Consider the following 19,559-nt stretch of genomic DNA (forward strand, 5'->3'; position numbering starts at 1 on the left):
GTGAATATTTAGTGAAAGTGCAATTATTCTCATAATTTTAAGATATCTTTTCATACTCATTTCCTGTTGGAGGGCTTTATGATTCATTTTAAGTGTTCTAAGAAGTGTTCTAAGTTTCATTGTAATAGAAGATGCTATCTTTTTTTTTAAAAAAGCAAGCAACAACAGAAGCTGATTCAGTTCTATATTTTGACTGCATATTGGGAAGTAAAGAATACTGTGATCCACAGAAATTGCCCTACCACATTTAGAACTCCAGTCCTTTTTTTTTTATTGCAGTTTATCATAGTACTTTTCTTTATGTAGATGTACCTAGTTTCATCTTAAAAAAATACTAAAAGCCATTTACTGACTTTTTAAATGGAACTTCTTCTGTCTCAATAAATCTGCCTAGCCTCAAAAACAACAAAATTAAAAGCCTGAAATCAAATGAGGAGGGAAAAAAATGCGAGAGAAAGTTTACATAGGGAAAAAGGAGGAGAACAAAGACAAAATTTATCTCTAGTTGTGGTTTACTCAGACCTCAGTTTATGTCCCTAACTCTGAACCCTTGCTTCCTTCAATTCATCCCATATGCCTCCGCCATTCTACGTTTCTTAAGTTCCTCTGCAGTGAAAGTTGTTTTGCATAATTATTTTTTACAGACTGTTCAAATAAATGACAAATAAATAAATTAGAGAATAATCCTTTTAACATTATATGTAATAGCTTGAAGGAAGGAACAAAGGGAGGAAAGAAGGGAAGGGAGGAGTTGTGGAAGGAAGGGAGGGGGTAAGGAAAGAGGGAGGATATAAAAGAAGGAGGAAAGGAAGGAAGGAGAGAAAGAAGGAAAGGAGGGTATAAAAGAAGGAAAGAAAGGAAGGAGTGGTGGAGTGGGGTGCACTGCCAGGTGACTTTCCTTTTATGTCACTTGGGCTTCTAAGTTTATCTTCAAGTTAAATTTTGGAAGGGTCATACTAAAAAAACTAATAACTACTAATTTGTATGGAAAAGTAAGGAAAGAAGGGGGAGGGTGGTAGGGAGGAAAAATTGAAGGAGAGAGAGAAGGAATGAGAGAGACAGAGAGGGAGATGAAGAAAAGGTAAAAAAATGTGATTCATCAAGTTTTTATTTCTGGGTAACTTGACCAATGTTGGTGTAATATATGTATTGTAATATATGATGCTATCAGGCAACTGATTTGTACTTTTTTAAATTTTATTTTGTTATGTTAATCACCATACAGTGCATCATTAGTTGTTGATGTAGTGTTCCATGATTCATTGTTTGTGCATAACACCCAGTGCTCCATGCAGAACGTGCCCTCTTTAATACCCATCACCAGGCTAACCCATCCCCCCACCCTCTCCCCTCTAGAACCCTCAGTTTGTTTCTCAGAGTCCATAGTCTCTCATGGTTCATCTCCCCCTCCGATTTCCCCCCCAAGCTAGTCATTTCAAAAATACTTAGTTATATATGAATGTTGTTACTATGTAATTCATATGCACACACACATACAATGTGTGATTCCAATTTTATAATTAGATAAAGTGCTATGAGGAAGTGATACCTATTAATTAATGTGAACATTTATTTCTGATGGGACTATGAATGATTTTATATTACTACTTGTGTTACTTATATTTTTCACAATTTTATGCAATTAAAATACATATTAGTTATTTTCAGAATAAAAATTCAAATACAAAAAAAAAGCCTTTTTAAAATCTGACACTCTTCTACAGATCTGTTATCTTCCACTGCCTCCAGACCTCTACCTTCCTTACAATAGTAATTCAGACAGAAAGTAATCTGGCAACACACCATGATTATTCCTTTATCTATATCTTTGTAGAAGTGAAATCCATAGAATTCCCCATTTCTTTGCAAATTTTACCCACTTTTCTATTCTATCCTTTATGATGACTTCATTGACTACTATAACCTTTCCTCATTTCTCTATCCTCTGCTGTCTTTCAATATTGATATTAGACTCTATAAAATTCCTAAATCCTTACAATTACTTTAAGCCAAGAAAGACATTGAAGTATTTGTTTCAGTTTCCTCTAGTGCAGAGTGGTCACTTAAATATATAATTTTCCTTGCTCTTTCTTGAGAAGCAAATCATCTAGGTCCCCATTACATTCTTTAAAAAAAAAAAAAAATTTAGGGCACCTGGGTGGCTCAGTCGGTTAAGCGTCTGCCTTCAGCTCAGGTCATGATCCCAGAGTCCTGGGATCAAGTCCCGCATCCGGCTCCTTGCTCAGCGAGGAGATTGCTTCTCCCTCTGCATGCCGCTCCCCCCTGCTTGTGCTTTCTCTCTCTCTCTCTCGTTCTCTCTCACTCTCAAATAAATAAATAAAATCCTTTAAAAAAAGATTTTATTTATTTATTTGTCAGAGAGAGACACAGCAAGAGAGGGAACACAAGCAGGGGGAGTGGGAGAGGGAGAAGCAGGCTTCCCGCTGAGCAGAGAGCCTGATGGGGGGCTCAATCCCAGGACCCCGAGCTGAAGGCAGATGCTTAACAACTGAGCCACCCAAGCACCCCAGTAAACTTTATATTTATAAATCTCAACGATGTCTATATTTTTCAGATCACCTGTTGTTGACAGCCCTGTAAAGTGATTGTGTCACAAGTTTGAAGACCATTATTTTGTTTAAATATTAGAGTGGTGGGTCTTAAATCCTCAAAGATAAATCTGCCAGTCTAACTGCTTCATTTTTACTTCTGTCTTCACAATAGACTCATAGAGGTGTCTGAAATTATTTAGTTCATCTATATGCAAATATACACGGGTTATCTTCCTAGTCTATTACAAGAGAAAGCCACTGAAATGATACAAAGTGATTTTACTTATTCAAAACTTTGGTTTATAAGAAATAGCTGACTCTGACTCACTTATTTCACTTAGTGATTTTTTTATATAAAAAATCTTAATACTTTAGAATTTTAGCCTAATGAAAATTTATAAACACAGATGGTGGACTAGTACTTTATATAAAATAAATAACATAAGTGCATTATGTTAATCAATAACCAAGTATGTTATATTTTATCAAGATCAACGGCATTTAATATTAGGTAAAACTATTTATTATATTTTAATAGTTTTTTTAAGATTTTATTTATTTATTTGACAGAGAGAGACACAGCAAGAGAGGGAACACAAGCAGGGGGAGTGGGAGAGGGAGAAGCAGGCTTCCCGCGGAGCTGGGAGCCCAATGCGGGGCTCAATCCCAGGACCCTGGGATCATAACCTGAGCTGCAGGCAGACACTTAACGACTGAGCCACCCAGGCGCCCCTGTATCTTTAATAGTTTTGTCCTTGCTCTGGCACTAAAAACCTCACAAAATATTATCAATACAGAAAGAACAGAGAAACCGTGGTTGTAAATATTGTATTTGAGGACCACTGTGTTGTGTTCTGTTTGAAAAAGGGATTAAGGTAGGAATGAGTTTGATGCTTAACTAAGTAGTCTCAGCAACTACAGGTAGTCACTCTTGTAGAAGTAATTTAATGTTCCAACTTCTCAAAAAAGAGTTGCTGCTGAAAAGATATTGACGATCCAGGGACTGCATTTTCCAGTTCTACCTCATTCCCAACTTCTTTGAATGTGGGTAGGACTATGTGATAGTTCTCTTGAAAAGCACGGAGTTGAGGGCGCTTGGGTGGCTCAGTCGTTAAGCATCTGCCTTCCACTCAGGTCATGATCCCAGGGTCCTGGGATCGAATCCTGCATCGGGCTTCCTGCTCAGCAGGGGGGCCTTTTTCTCCCTCTCTGACTCCCCCTGTTTGTGTTCCCTCTCTCACAGTCTCTCTCTGTCAAAAAGAAAAAAAAACTTTATATAAAAGCATAGGAGTTGAAGTGACCTGCAACAATATAGCACACTTGCAGTTAAAGGAGGTCCTAGTGAGTGGTAAAAGCATATGTTTCAAGGATACTGGATCCCTGATTCACATGTGGATAAAAACTGCTTGCTGAACAAGAAAAACATATTGGACTACTGCAAGAGTAAAATATAAACCTCTATTGCATAAACCAACTGAAATGTTGGGCTTTGTTTCATGCAGCAGCTAGCATATTAAAAAAATCAAATACATACACCACTGCAATTTCCATAAAGTTCAATAAACCACAAAATTAATTTAGAGCATTCTCAAAAGTTATTGAATAAACTCCTGCACAGAGCACTGATAAACTGAGAAAAGAAGTGTCCATCACACATTACAACTAAATAGTGAAACATTAGAAGCATTCACATAATCACCAAGTATTATAATTCATATTATCTCGATATTACATGACATTATTCTGGAAATAAGGAAATAGAATTATAGCATTCAATCATTATAAAGAAACAAATATATTCTACCTTGGTGATGAAATTAAATAATAAAAAAGAAATGGTTAAATTACAAAGACCATAAGATGTATTTAATGTTCAGCAAGTTGACCAGACACAGCAAATATCACAAAGTTAATAGTATTAATATTCAAGCAATAAATAAAAACAATGAAAATAAAATCAATAGTTTTATGGAATATTATTTATAACAAATGTAGATGAGCTAAGTGAAAATAATCATAAAATTATATTTATTTTTATGTGTTCCTTTTTTTTAAGTTTTTATTTTAATTCCAGTCACTTAACATACAGTGTTATATTAGTTTCAGGTGTACGGTAAAATAATTCAACACTTCCATACATCACCCAGTGCCCATCAAGACAAGTACACTCATTCATCTTCATCATCTACTTAACCCATTCCCCACTACCCTCACCTCAGGTTGTTTTCTATAATTAAGAGACAGTTTCTTGCTTTCTCTCTCTCCCTACTCTCTTATTTTTTCCCCTTTGCTTGTTTGTTTTGGTTCTTAAATTCCACATGAGTGAGATCAGGTGGTATTTGTCTTTCTCTGACTCACTTATTTCATTCAGCATTATACTCTCTAGCTCCATCCATATCCTTGCAAATGACAAGATTTCATTCTTTTTTATGGCTCAATAATATTCCAATAATATTTATATATATTACCCCAAATCTTCTTTATCCATTATCAATCAATGGATATTTGGGCTGCTTCTATACCTTATCTATTGTAAATAATGGTGCTATAAACATAGGGATACGTGTATTTTTTGAATTAGTGTTTTTGTATTTTTTGTGAAAATACGCAGTAGTGTGATTACTGGATTACAGGGTAGTTCTATTTTTAACTTTTTGAGGGACCTCCATAATGTTTTCCAGAGTGGCTGTACCAGTTTGCATTCCCACCAATAGTGCAAGAGGGTTCCTTTTTCTCCACATCTTCACCAACACCTGTTGTTTCTTGTGTTGTTGATTTTAACCATTCTGACAGGTGTGAGGTGATATCTCATTGTAGTTTTGATTTGTATTTCCCTGATGATCAGTGATGATGAGCATCTTTTCATGTATCTGTTGGCCATCTGTATTTCTTCTTTGGAGAAATGTCTGTCCATGTCTTCTGCCATTTTATCAATGGATTATTTGGCTTTTGGGTGTTGAGTTGTATCAGTCCTTTATATATTTTGGATACTAACTCTTTATATGTCATTTACAAATATCCTCCCCCATTCTGCAGGCTGCCTTTTAGTTTTGTTGATTGTTTCCTTCGATGGGCAGAAGACTTTTATTTTGATGTAGTCCCAATAGTTTATTTTTGCTTTTGTTTCCCTTGCCTCAGGAAACATATCTAGAAAGAAGTTGCTATGGCTGATGTCAAATGAATTATTGCCTCTGTTCTCTTCTAGAATGTCTATGGTTTCCTGCCTCACACTTAGGTCTTTAATCCATTTTTGTATTTATTTTTGTTTATGGTTTAAGAAAGTGGTCCAATATCATTCTTTTGCATGCTGTTGTCCAGTTTTCCCAACGCCATTTGTTGAAGAGACTACTGTCTTTTTCCCATTGGATATTCTTTCCTGCTTTGTCGAAGATTAATTGACCATATAATTATGGGTTTATTTCTGTATTTTCTATTCTGTTCTATTGATCTGTGTGTCTATTTTTGTGCCAGTACCATATTGCATTACTACAGCTTTGTAATACAACTTGAAGTCAAGAACTGTGATGCCTCTAGCTTTGTTTTTCTTTTTCAAGATTACTGTGGCTATTCAGGGTCTTTTGTGGTTCCATACCAATTTTAGGATTGTTTATTTTAGTTCTGTGAAAAATGCTGTCAGCATTTTGATAGGGATTGCACTGAATGTGTAGATTGCTTTGGGTAGTATAGACATTTTGATAATATTTGTTCTTCAATTCCATGAGCATGAAGTATCTTTCCATTTCTTTGTTTTATCTTCAATTTCTTTCATCAAGATTTTTATAGTTTTCAGAGTACAGATCTTTCGCTTCTTTGGTTAGGCTTATTCCTATGTATATTATTATTTTGGGTGCAATTGTGAATGGATTGATTCCTTAATTTCTTCTTCTGCTACTTCATGATTAGTGATGTATAGAAATGCAACAGATTTCCGTATAGTGATTTTGTATCCTGTGACTTTAATGAATTAGTTTATCTATTCTGGAAGGTTTTTTTGTGGAGTCTTTCAGGTTTTCTATATATAGCATCAGGTCATCTGCAAAGAGGGAAAGTTTTACTTCTTCCTTACCAATTTGAACGTCTTTTATTTCTTTTTGTTGTCTGATTGCTGTGGCTAGAACTTCCAGTACTATGTTGAATAAAAGTGGTGAGAGTGGGCATCCTTGTCTTGTTCCTGATCTTAGGGGAAAAGCTCTCAGTTTTTCCCCATTGAGGATGATGTTACCTGTTGGTTTTTCATAGATGGCCTTTATTATGTTAACGTATGTTTATGTTCCCTCTAAACCTCCTTTGTTGAGGATTTTTATCATGAATGGATGTTGTACTTTGTCAAATGCTATTGAAATGATCATATGGTTTTATCCTTTATCTTACTGATGTGATGTACCACATTGATTGATTTGTGAATATTGAGCCACCCTTGAAACCCAGGAATAAATCTCACTTGACTTTGGTGAATGATTTTTATTTTTAATTTTATTATGTTATGTTAGTTACCATACAATATATCATTAGTTTTCAATGTGGTGATCCACGATCCATTGTTTTTGTATAACACCCAGTGCTCCATGCAGTACGTGCCCTCCTTAATACCGAACACCAGGCTAACCAATCCCCCCTCCCTTCTAAAACCCTATTTGTTTCTCAGAGTTCATAGTCTGTTTCATAAGTGAAACCATATGATAATTGACTTTCTCTGCTTGACTTATTTTACTTAGCATAACCTCCTCCAGTCCCATCCACATTGATGTAAAAGTTGGGTATTCATCCTTTCTGATGGTTCAGTAATATTCCATTGTATATATGGACCACATCTTCTTTATCCATTCATCTGTTGAAGGGCATTTCGGCTCTTTTCACAGTTTGGCTTATTGCAGACATTGCTGTTATGAACATTGGGGTGCATATGGTGCTTCTTTTCACTACATCTGTGTCTTTGGGGTAAATACCCAGGAGTGCAATTGCTGGGTCATAGGGTAGCTCTATTTTTAAATTTTTGAGGCACCTCCACACTGTTTTCCAAAGTGGCTGTACCAACTTGCATTCCCACCAACAGTGTAAGAGGGTTCTCCTTTCTCCACAATCTCTCCAACATTTGTTGTTTCTTTCCCTGTCCATTTTTGCCATTCTAACTAGTGTAAGGTGGTATCTCAATGTGGTTTTAATTTGAATTTCCCTGATGGCTAATGGTGATGAACATTTTTTCATGTGTCTGTTAGCCATTTGTATGTCTTCTTCAGAGAAGTGTCTTTTCATATCTTCTGCCCACTTTTTGACTTGGATTATTTGCTTTTTGGGTGTTGAGTTTGAGAAGTTCTTTATAGATCTTGGATACCAGCCCTTTATCTGTAGTGTCATTTGCAAATATCTTCTCCCATTCTGTGGGTTGCCTCTTTGTTTTGTTGAGTCTTTCCTTTGCTGTGCAGAAGCTTTTATCTTGATGAAGCCCCAAAAGTTCATTTTTGCTTTTGTTTCACTAGCTTTTGGAGCTGTATCTTGAAAGAAGTTGCTGTGGCCGATGTCAGAGTTTACTGCCTATGTTCTCCTCTAGGATTTTGATGGATTCCTGTCTCACATTGAGGTCTTTCATCCACTTTGAGTTTATCTTTGTGTATGGTGTTAGAGAATGGTCGAGTTTCATTCTTCTGCATGTGGCTGTCCAATTTTCCCAGCACCATTTATTGAAGAGACTGTCTTTTTTCCATTGCATATTTTTTACTGCTTTGTTGAAGATTATTTGACCACAGAGTTGAGGGTCCATATCTGGGTTCTCTCTTCTGTTCCATTGGTTTATATATCTGTTTGTGTGCCAGTACCATGCTGTCTTGGTGATCAGAGCTTTGTAATACAGCTTGAAATCGGGCAACGTGATGCCCCCAGCTTTGTTTTTCTCTTTCAACATTTCCTTGGCGATTCAGGGACTTTCCTGATTCCATACAAATTTTAGGATTGTTTGTTCCAGCACTTTGAAAAATGTCATTGGAATTTTGATCGGGATGGCAATGAAGGTATAGATGGCTCTGGGTAGCATAGACATTTTAACAATGTTTATTCTTCCAATCCATGAGCATGGAATGTTTTTCCATCTTTTTGTGTCTTCTTCAATTTCTTTCATGAGTGTTCTGTAGTTCCTAGAGTATAGATCCTTTACCTCTTTGGTTAGGTTTATTCCGAGGTATCTTATGGTTTTTGGTGCTATTGTAAATGGAATTGTTCCTCTAATTTCTCCTTCTACAGTTGCGTTGTTAATGTATAAGAAAGCAACTGATTTCTGTGCATTGATTTTTGTATCCTGCCACATTACTGAATTGCTGCATGAGTTCTAGTAATTTGGGGGTGGAGTATTTTGGGTTTTCCACATAAAGTATCATGTCATCTGCGAAAACAGAGAGTTTGACTTCTTCTTTGCCAATTTGAATACCTTTTGTTTCTTTTTGTTGTCTGACTGCTGTTGTTAGGACTTCTAGTACTATGTTGAACAATAGTGGCGAGAGTGGGCATCCTTGAAGTGTTCCTGATCTTAAGGGAAAGGCTCTCAGCTTTTCCCCATTGAGGATGATATTCGCTGTGGGTTTTTCATAGATGGATTTTATAAACTTGAGGAATGTTCCCTCTATTCCTATACTCTGAAGAGTTTTAAACAGGAAAGGATGTTGTATGTTGTCAAATGCCTTTTCTGCATCAATTGAGAGGACCATATGGTTCTTCTCCCTCCTCTTATTAATGTGTTATCACATTGATTGATTTGCAAAGGTTGAACCACCCTTGCATCCCAGGGATAAATCCCACTTGGTCATGGTGGATGATACTTTTAATGTATTGTTGGATCCTATTAGCTAGGATTTTGTTGAGGATTTTGGAATCCATATTCATCAGGAATATCGGTCTGAAATTCTCTTTTTTGACGGGGTCTTTGCCTGGTTTGGGGATTAAGGTAATGCTGGCCTCATAGAATGAGTTTGGAAGTTTTCCTTCTGTTTCTATTTTTTGAAACAGCTTCAGTAGAATAGGTATTATTTCTTCTTTTAATGTTTGGTAGAATTCCACAGGGAATCCAACAGGACCCGGACTCTTGTTTTTTGGGAGGTTTGTGATCACTGCTTCAATCTCGTTACTGGTTATTGGCCTATTCAGGTTGTCTATTTCTTCCTGTTTCAGTCTTGGCAGATTATAGGTTTCCAGGAAGGCCTCCATTTCATTCAGATTGTTCAGTATATTGGCATATAGTTGTTGATAATAATTTCTAATAATTGTTTCTATTTCCTTGGTGTTAGTCGTGATCTCTCCCCTTTCATTCATAATTTTATTAATTTGGGTCTTTTCTCTTTTCTTTTGGATAAGTCTGGCCAGTGGTTTATCGATCTTATTAATTCTTTCAAAGAACCAACTTCTAGTTTTGTTGATCTGATCTACTGTGTTTCTGGTTTCTAAATCATTGATCTCTGCTCTAATTTTAATTATTTCTCTTCTAATGCATGGCTTAGGCATCATTTGTTCCTTTTTCTCTAGTTCTTTAAGGTGTAGAGTTAGTTGGTGAATTCGGGATTTTTCTATTTTTTTGAGTGAGGCTTGGATGGCTATATATTTCCCCCTTAGGACTTCCTTTGCAGTATCCCATAGGTTTGGGACCAATGTGTTTTCGTTCTCATTGATTTCCATGAATTGTTTAAGTTCTTCTTTGATTTCCTGGTTGACTCAAACATTCTTGAGTGGAGTGGTCTTTAGCTTCCAAGTGTCTGAATTTCTGCCAAATTTTTTCTTGTGATTGAGTTCCAGTTTTAAAGCATTGTGGTATGAGATGCAGGGAATAATCCTAATCTTTTGGTATCAGTTGAGACCTGATTTGTGACCCAGTCAGTATGTGGTCTATTCTGGAGAAAATTCCATGTGCGCTCCAGAAGAATGAGTATTCTGTTGTCTTAGGGTGGAATATTCTGTAAATATCTTTGTGGTCCATCTGGTCCAGTGTATCATTCAAAGCTCTTGTTTCCTTGTTGATTTTTTGCTTAGATGATCTGTCGATTGCTGAGAGTGGAGTATTGAGGTCTCCTACAGTTAACGTATTGTTATCAATATGACTCTTTATTTTGGTTAAGTTAGCTTATGTAGATGGCTGCTCCCATGTTGAGGGCATAGATATTTACAACTGTTAGATCTTCTTGTTGGATAGACCCTTTAAGAATGATATAGTGTCCTTCTGTGTCTCTAATTATAGACTTTAGTTTAAAATCTAATTTGTCTGATATAAGAATTGCTACCCCAGATTTATTTTGAGGTCCGCTGGCATGGAAGATGGATCTCCATTCCTTCACTTTCAGTCTGGATGTATCTTTAGGTTCAAAATGAGTCTCTTGTAGACAGCATATGGATGGTCCTGTCTTTTTATCCAATCTGCAACCCTGTGCTATTTTATGGGAGCATTTAGGCCATTCACATTGAGAGTGATTATTGAAAGATATGAATTAATTGTCATGTTGCCTGTGAAGACGTTGTTTTTATAGATTGTCCCTGTAAATTTCTGTTGTATATCACTCTTGGAGTCTTTCTCCTTTTATAGAACCCCCCTTAATATTTCTTGCAGGGCCGGCTTAGTGGTCACATATTCTTTCAGTTTCTGCTGGTCATGGAAGCTCTGCATCTCTCCATCCATTCTAAATGACAGCCTTGCCAGATAAAGTATTTTTGGCTGCATGTTCTTCTCATTTAGCACCCTGAATATGTCTTGCCAGGCTTTCTGGCTTGCCAGGTCTCTGTGGATAGGTCTAAGGTTATTCTGATGTTCCTCCTTCTGTATGTAAGGAATCTCTTCCCCCTAACTGCCCTTAAGATGGTTTCCTTGGTTCTAAGATTTGCAAGTTTTACTATTACATGCCAGGGTATTGGCCTGTTTTCCTTGATCTTGGGAGGGGTCCTCTCTGCCTCTAGGATGCGAATGTTTGTTTCATTCCCCAGATTAGGGAAGTTCTCAGCTACGATTTGCTCAAATACATCTTCTAGTCTTCTCTCTCTCTCCACTCCCTCTGGGATTCCAATTATTTTGACATTGGAACACTTCATGGTGTCACTTATTTCTCTGATTCTATTTTCATGGATTCTGAGTTGTTTTTCCCTAGCCTCCTCTTTTCCGTTTTTATCTATTATATTGTCTTCCAGGTCACTTATTTGTTCTGCCTCACTTACCCTAGCTGTTAGATTATCTAGATTGGATTGGATCTCATTGATAGCATTTTTAAGTTCTGCCAATTCAGCTTTCATTTCTGCCCTTAGAGACTCTATGTTGCCATTAATTGATTTCTCCATTCTAACCACTGTCTTCACAATTGCTAGCCTGAATTCCATCTCCGACATCTTGGTTATATCTGCATCCATTTGTAAATCTGCAGCATAAGTCATAATCTCTGAGTCTTTTCTATTTTGGGGGTTCCTTCTCCTAGTCATTCTGTTGATGGGTGGTTGAGGGAATGTATAGAGTCCAAATTATTGACCAGAACCCAAGCAAGATGCACCTGTTTTCTAGGGACCTTAGGGTTGCTGGCCTCTTGTTTTCCGAGCCTGTCTTCTATGGGAGGGGCCTGCCGCACTGTTACTCAGGCAACCCTGTTTGGGCGGAGTTGCCCTGCCCCCCTGTGGTGGGGGATGGGCTCAGTGGGAATCAGTTTTGGGGGCTTTTGTTCTCTGGCAGCTTTCCATGTCTCTTCCGTAAGTCAGAGCAGAAAAGACGGGTTCCAACCCTTTGCCTCAGAGCAGAGAGATCGCAGTCTGTTCTTCAGTGAGCTCTCTAGCCACAGTCTCTCCGTTTCTGTCTGTGCTGCTATAAACTGCAGGGTCCTGGGTTGTGCACCCCTCCACAGTGCTCCCAGTCCTGCCTCCAGGTCAGGGCACGTCTCTGCCCTTTTTGCTTCTAAAACCACCAGCTGCTCCCAGTTTGCATGCGTGACCCTGCCACTCCAGGTTTCTGCCCCAGGGGCTGCCCTAAAGTCCTCTCCCTGCCACTACCGGTCTGCGAGTCTGTGCCCCGTCCCCACAAGCGAGGCTTTCGCTCACCGGCGGTGTAGGATCCCCACGGAGAGGCTCCCTCCCACTGCAGTTTGTCCTCCAAAATCTGCTCATGGAATCATGGCTCCCCGATTCGCACATAGAAACCTACTACCTGCAATATTCTGTTTGTAGAGATCCGAATCTATTTTCTTACATCTCAGGCTGATTTCGTGGGTGCTCAGAGTGGTCTGGTAGATATCCAGCTCAATTCTGAGGACCAGTTGGAATAGGGTCCCATACTCCTCCACCATCTTTCCTTCTCTCCCTGAATGATTTTTTTTAATGTATTGTTGAATTCAGTTTGCTAGTATTTTGTTCAGAATTTTTGCACCTATGTTCATTAAGGATATTGGCCTATAGTTCTCTTTTTCAGTGCTATATTTATCTGGTGTTGGTATCAGGGTAATGCTGGCCTCATGGAATGAATTCAGAAGTTTTCCTTCCTTTTCTATTTTTTTTGAATAATTTGAGAAGAATAAGTATTAACTCTTCTTTATATTGTTGAAAGATTTATTTTAGAGAGAGAGAAAGAAAAAGCATGTGCATGTATGTGCACGCAAACAGGGGAGGAGCGGAGGGATAGGAAGAGAATCCCTAGCAGACTCCCCACTAAGTGGGGAGCCTGATGCAGGGCTCAATCCTAGGTCCCTGAGATCATGACCTGAGCCAAAACTAAGAGTTGGAACCTTAACTGACCGAGCCACCCAGGCACCCCATTAACTCTTCTTTAAATGTTTGGTAGAATTCACCTGTGAAGCTGTCTGGTCCTGGACTTTTGTTTATTGGGAATTTTTCTGACTCAATTTTTTGCTGGTTATCACTCTGTAAATTACATTTAATTTTTTGAAAAGTATCGAAAAGTCACAAGCTCACACTGGAGACACAAGATTTGAAACAAATTAATGAAAATGTCCAATGGTGCTTATAGCATAATATGTATATTTACTGTATTTTAATGGTAAATTTAATTCATTAATTCATGAATCCTATTCTTTGCATTAATATAATAATCCCATATAAATTATGGGATATTATAATATACTTCGAAGTAAAATATTTTTGCATCTATTTGTACGTAAGATTTGCTTATAGGTTTTTTTCTGTTAATAATCTGTGTCAAGTATTAGCATTAAATGTTCTTCAAAAAATAAAGACTATACCTAATTATGTATAATTTAAAATAACAGAATAATAAACCATCATTTAAAGTTAAAAGAATTCACTACTTTGTATGTGTCTGGATGTTCTTTGAGATCATTTTTCATTTTTTTCTTTAAATAATTGTCTATTGACAAGTTACGATATTATTTTTTAAGTTAGGATATTTTTTCATTTACATTTTAAAGATAGAAAACACAATTTCTATAATACAATCTCTTAGATTTGTGTGAGTATAATATGCTTATATTCTTAGAAAATTCTTATATTGTATTGACCTGTATACTTATTGTTTGTTCTCTTTATAACTCGTGATTTATTCTGGTAATAGGTCATTGGAGATATTAGTAATAGGTCATGGGAGATATAATCATTGGTAATAGGTCATTGGAGATATAATAAGTTTAAAACTGTGATGATTATTGTAGCTTTCTTAGTCATTTTAATTACTTTTCCCCAAATTCTAATATTCTAATTAGATATTCTAAATAGATTCTATTACCAATACTAGTTTTCCATTTGATTTTACATGAAATATTAATGTTTTTTATTTAAAACTGTTCTAACATGTTTTAGATTAACTTTTTTATTTTCATTTTTCTCTATTTCTGTTTTCATTAGTAATTTTTTATTGAAGTGAAATTCACAAATCATAAAATTAACAATTTCAAAGCATACAAACCAGTGGCATGTAATATATTCATAATGTTGTGTAGCCACCATCTCTCTCAAGCTTGAAAACTTCATCACCCCAGAAAAACATCCTATACCCATTAAGTAATCAGTCATTTCCCCTTCCATCCATCCGTTGGTAATCTCAAAACTCTTTTCAGTAGTTATATATTTGCCTATTCCAGATATATCATATAAAAGAATAATAAAATATGTGAACTTTGTGTCTAGATTCTTTCAGTTAACAAAATGTTTTCATGTTTCATCATGATAGCATGTATCAATACTTTTTTCCTTGTTGTGGCTGAATAATATTCCATCGTCTGAATATCATAAATGTATAACACAATTTGTTTATCCAGTCATCATTTGGTGAACACTGTATCCAATTTTGGCTATTGTGAACAATGCTGTTGTAAATATTTCTATGCAAATTTCAGCAGCGTGGACATATGTTTTCATTTCTTTTGAGGATAAATCTAAGGGTGGAATTGTTGTGTCACATGTTATTTCTATATTTAACTTCTTGAGAAACCATCAAAATGTTTTCCACAGTGGCTGCTCAATTTTACACTCCTACCAGCAGTGTACTGGGATTGCTATTTGTCCACATTCTTGCCAATGCCTGTGATTTGATGCTTTTTGATTAAAAGCAACACAGAGATATAAAGTGATTATCTCATTATAGTTTTGATTTGCATTTCCATAATGACCAATGATCTTAAAACATTTTTCATGTGCTTATTGGCCATGTGTATGCCTTCTTTGGAGAAGTATCTACGCAAGCCCTCTGCATATTTTTTTTTAAAGATTTTATTTATTTATTTATTTATTTATTTATTTATTTATTTATTTATTTATTTATTTGGGAAAGAAAGCATGTGAGTGGGGGCAGGGACAGAGGGAGAGAATCTCAAGCAGATTCTGCACTGAGTGAGTGTAAAGCCTGACGCGGGGCTCGATCTCATGACCTTGAAATCGTGACCTGCGCTGAAACTAAGAGTCAAACACTCAACTCATTGAGCCACCCTGGAGGCCCCTTTGCACATTTTTTTAAGAGGTTGTCATTTTGTCGATGAGTTGTAAGAGCTATTTACATATTCTAGATATTAAACTTTTACCAGATACTCAATGTGAAAATAGTTTCTCCCATTCTGTCAGTTATGTTTTCATTTTCTTTGTAATGTTATTTGGTGTACAAAAATTTTAGTTTTTATGAAGTCCAATTTATCTATTTTTTCTTTGGTTCCTTGTAGTTTTGATGTCAAATTTAGGAATCCATTGCTAAATCCTAGGTCATAAAGATTTACCCCATGCTTTTATATTTATGTTATTATTTTTTTAATGGAGTAAGACAGAGTTCCAAATTTTTTCTTTTGTATGTGATAATTCATTTGTCCTAAAACCACATGTTTTTTAAACAAATGATCCCTTACCCAATGAATGGTCTTGGCTCTCTTATCAAATCCACTGACCATAAACACTGATATTTATTTGTGAACTGCCAATTTTATTCTACTAGTCTTATGTTTGTTTATACCAATACCGCACCACTATGGTTACAGTAGCTTTGCAGTAAGCTTTGAAGTCAGAGAGTGTTAGTTATCTGTTTTTCATGTCAGTATTATTTTGGTTACCCAAGGTCCCTCACAGTTTCATAGGAAGGTAAGGATCAGCTTTTTCATTTCTGCGAAATACACCTTTGGAATTTTGAAAGAGACTGCACTGAATTTGTAGATAGTTTGGAGTATATTGCCATCTTAATAATATTAAGACATCTATTCAATAAATAAGGGATAGCTTTTCATTTATTTAGGTCTTTAACTGCTTACAACAATGATTTGTAGCTTTCAACAAACAAGCATTTTACGTCCTCAGTTAAATTTATTCCTAAGCATTATATTCTTTGGATGCCATTAGAAGTGGAATTTTAATCTTTATTTCCTTTTCATACTTTCATTGATAGTGTGTAGAAAAAATGAATCTGCAACTTTTCTGAATATGATTATCAGCTCAAGTAGTTTTTGTGTTGTTTGGGTGTGTATGGGAGGGGGAAGGGGAAGTTCAATAGGATTTTCTTATATAGAATCATGTGCACCCCCCCTTTATTTCTTTTACTTGACTATTTGCTCTTGTTAGGACTTCAAGTATAATATGGAATAGCAGTGATGAAAGTGGTTACCCTTTTCTTGCTCCTGATCTTAGGGAAAAGGTTTTCAGTCTTTTAAATTGAGTGTCATACTGTTTCTTGGTTTGCCTGTTTTTTTTTCCCTATGCTCTTTAACTGTTGGTTATCACAGGGGAGGTGAGTAGGGGGATGGGTTAAATAGGAGATAGAGATTAAGCAGTACATTTATTGTGAGGAGCACTGTTATATGGAAGGGTTGAATTATTATAGTGTACACTTAAAGCTAATATTATAGTCTGTTAACTAACTGGAATTTTTAATAAAAACTTAAAATATGTTAAAATACGAACACATAATAATCAAAACAACTATTAAAAAACAATTGAGTGTGATGTCAACCATGAGTTTCTGATGAGTTTTCTTATCATTTTAAGAAAGCTCCCTTTACTCCTAGTTTGGAGAATATTTTTTATAATGAAAGTGTTGAATTTTGTCAAATCATTTTTCTCCATCTGTTGAGATGATCATATGATTTTTTTTCCCTTTGTTCTATTAACATGATTTGTTACATTGATTGGGTTTCTTATGTTGAATTACCTTTATGTTTGTGGAATAAATCATACTTGTTCAAGATGTATCATTCTTTTAATGTGCTGTGGAATTTGATTTGCTATTATTTTGTTGAGGGCTGTGTGTCTATACTAATCAGAAATACTGATTGTTGTTTACTTTTCTTGTGACATCTTATGTATCAGAGTATTACTGGTCTCAGAATATGTTAGGAGTATTCCCTACTCTAATATTTTTTTTGGAAGAGTTTGAGTAGGATTGGTCTAAATTCTTCTTTATCCTTTGGTAGAATTCCTGATTCAGTGAGCCATTTGGTCCAGGGCTTTTCTTTTTTGAAGATTTTTAATTACTTCATCTCTTTACTTGTCATAGACATGTTTAGATTTTATATTAGAGTCAGATTTGGTAATATGTGTGTTTTGAGGAATTTTTCTATTTCATCTAGATATTCTACTTTTTTTACATAGAATTTGTCATAGTATAATCTTATAATCCTTTTAGTTTTTGTAAGGCTGGTAATAATGCCTATGAATTCATTTTTTATTTTTGTTATTGTGTATTCTTTTTTTCTTCAGTCTAAATAAGGACTTATTCAATTTTCTTTACTTTTTCAAAAAAACCAATATTTGGTTTCATTAATTCTTTCTATAGTTTTTCTATTCTCTATTTATTTTCTCCCTACTCTATTCTTTATTATCTCCTTTCTTCTGCTTGCTTTGGGTTTAGGTTGCTATTATTTTACTATTTAAAATATATAAAATTAGGGGGCGCCTGGGTGGCTCAGTCATTAGGCGTCTGCCTTTGGCTCAGGTCATGATCCCAGGGTCCTGGGATCGATCCCTGCATTGGCAAGCTTACTTCTCCCTCTCCCACTCTCCCTGCTTGCGTTCCCTCTCTTGCTGTGTCTCTCTGTCAAATAAATAAACAAATAAAGTCTTTAAATATATATATATAAAATTTGGTTATTGATTTGAGGTATTTCTTATTTTTTTATGTAGACATTTATAGCTACACACTTCTCTCTGAGCACTGCTTTTGTTGCATCTTATGTTTTTATTTTTATTCATCTCATTATCTTATAATTTCTCTAGTGATTTTTTTCTTGACCCATTATTTTTAAGACTATGTTAATAGTCTATGTTTAATTTTCACATATTTTCCAGTTTTCCCCTTGCTGTTGATTTTTACTTTTATTCTACTGTAATAAAACATAATTTGTATTATTTCAATTTTTAAAATGCATTGAGAATTATTTTATGACCCAACATATGGTCTGTCCTGGAAAATGTTGCATTGGCATCTGAGATAAATGTATGTTTTTCTGTTGCTGTGTGAATATAGTTGTTTTATACTGTTGGTCAAATCCCCTATTTCCTTTTGATATTCTGTCACGATGTTCTCTTCATTATTGAAAGTGCAATAATGAAATCTACAACTATTATTGTAGAACAGTCTATTTCTCCCTTCAATTCTCTCAATGGTTATTTCAGTGTCCCTAATAAGGTTTTATTGGAACATAGCTGTATTCAGTTAATATAATATGCTGCTTCTGTACTGCAAAAATCCATTTGAATACTTGAATCAGGAATCATATGACCCTCCAAGTTTAAAATATTCATTATCTGGATCTTTATTGAACAGATTTGCTGGAAAAGAATGGCAGAACCCCCACAAAGACAAGAATCAACAAAGGATTTCTCACTCATTGTTTCTTTTGATTTATATATTCGGAGATGAACATGAAAAGGTCTAAATATTTAACATAAGAAAGTGTTCTTGGATGTATGGGAGATAACTGCAAGTAAAATATAAGGTCATGTTACCTGGTCATGTTATCAATGAGAGCAATATAATGAAAAAAAAGGGGGGATGGGAAATGATCCTGTGATTGCATAAATGATTTAAAATAAAATTCTGAATTTGAGTAATTATGTTAACCAATTAAAGTAGTAGTAAACTTTCAAAGGATATAAAAATTTGTTAAATCCAAATATTGTTAGGACAATATGAATTAATACACTAAAACTACAAGAAAATGTCCTTAAAAAGATAGTGGTGGTTTTCCAAAATCTATCCAAGCATCATATGTAATAGTAAGACAAATAGAGTTCCTTTAAAGACATTAATAAGACTGAAATTCACATTTACTGATACTTCGATTAGGTATTTACAAGAATCATGGGTAGTAAAATAATATAGGATAAACAAAAGAGATATTTAAAGGTTGAAAGAAAAAATATCTAGTTTTCATTATTCAGTGATAAAATAACTAAATAAATCAAAAATCCAAAAAAAAATTCAAACAAATAATATGATTTCTACAAATTCAATAACATTACATATATTAGAAATATAAAGTAGCAAAGGTAATTTTTAAAATTCCATTTAAGATAGAAATACAAATTAAAAGGTACCTAGAATATATATATATACACACACACACA

Source organism: Zalophus californianus, chromosome 5 (genome assembly GCF_009762305.2).
Source record: "Zalophus californianus isolate mZalCal1 chromosome 5, mZalCal1.pri.v2, whole genome shotgun sequence".
Lineage (NCBI taxonomy): Eukaryota > Metazoa > Chordata > Mammalia > Carnivora > Otariidae > Zalophus > Zalophus californianus.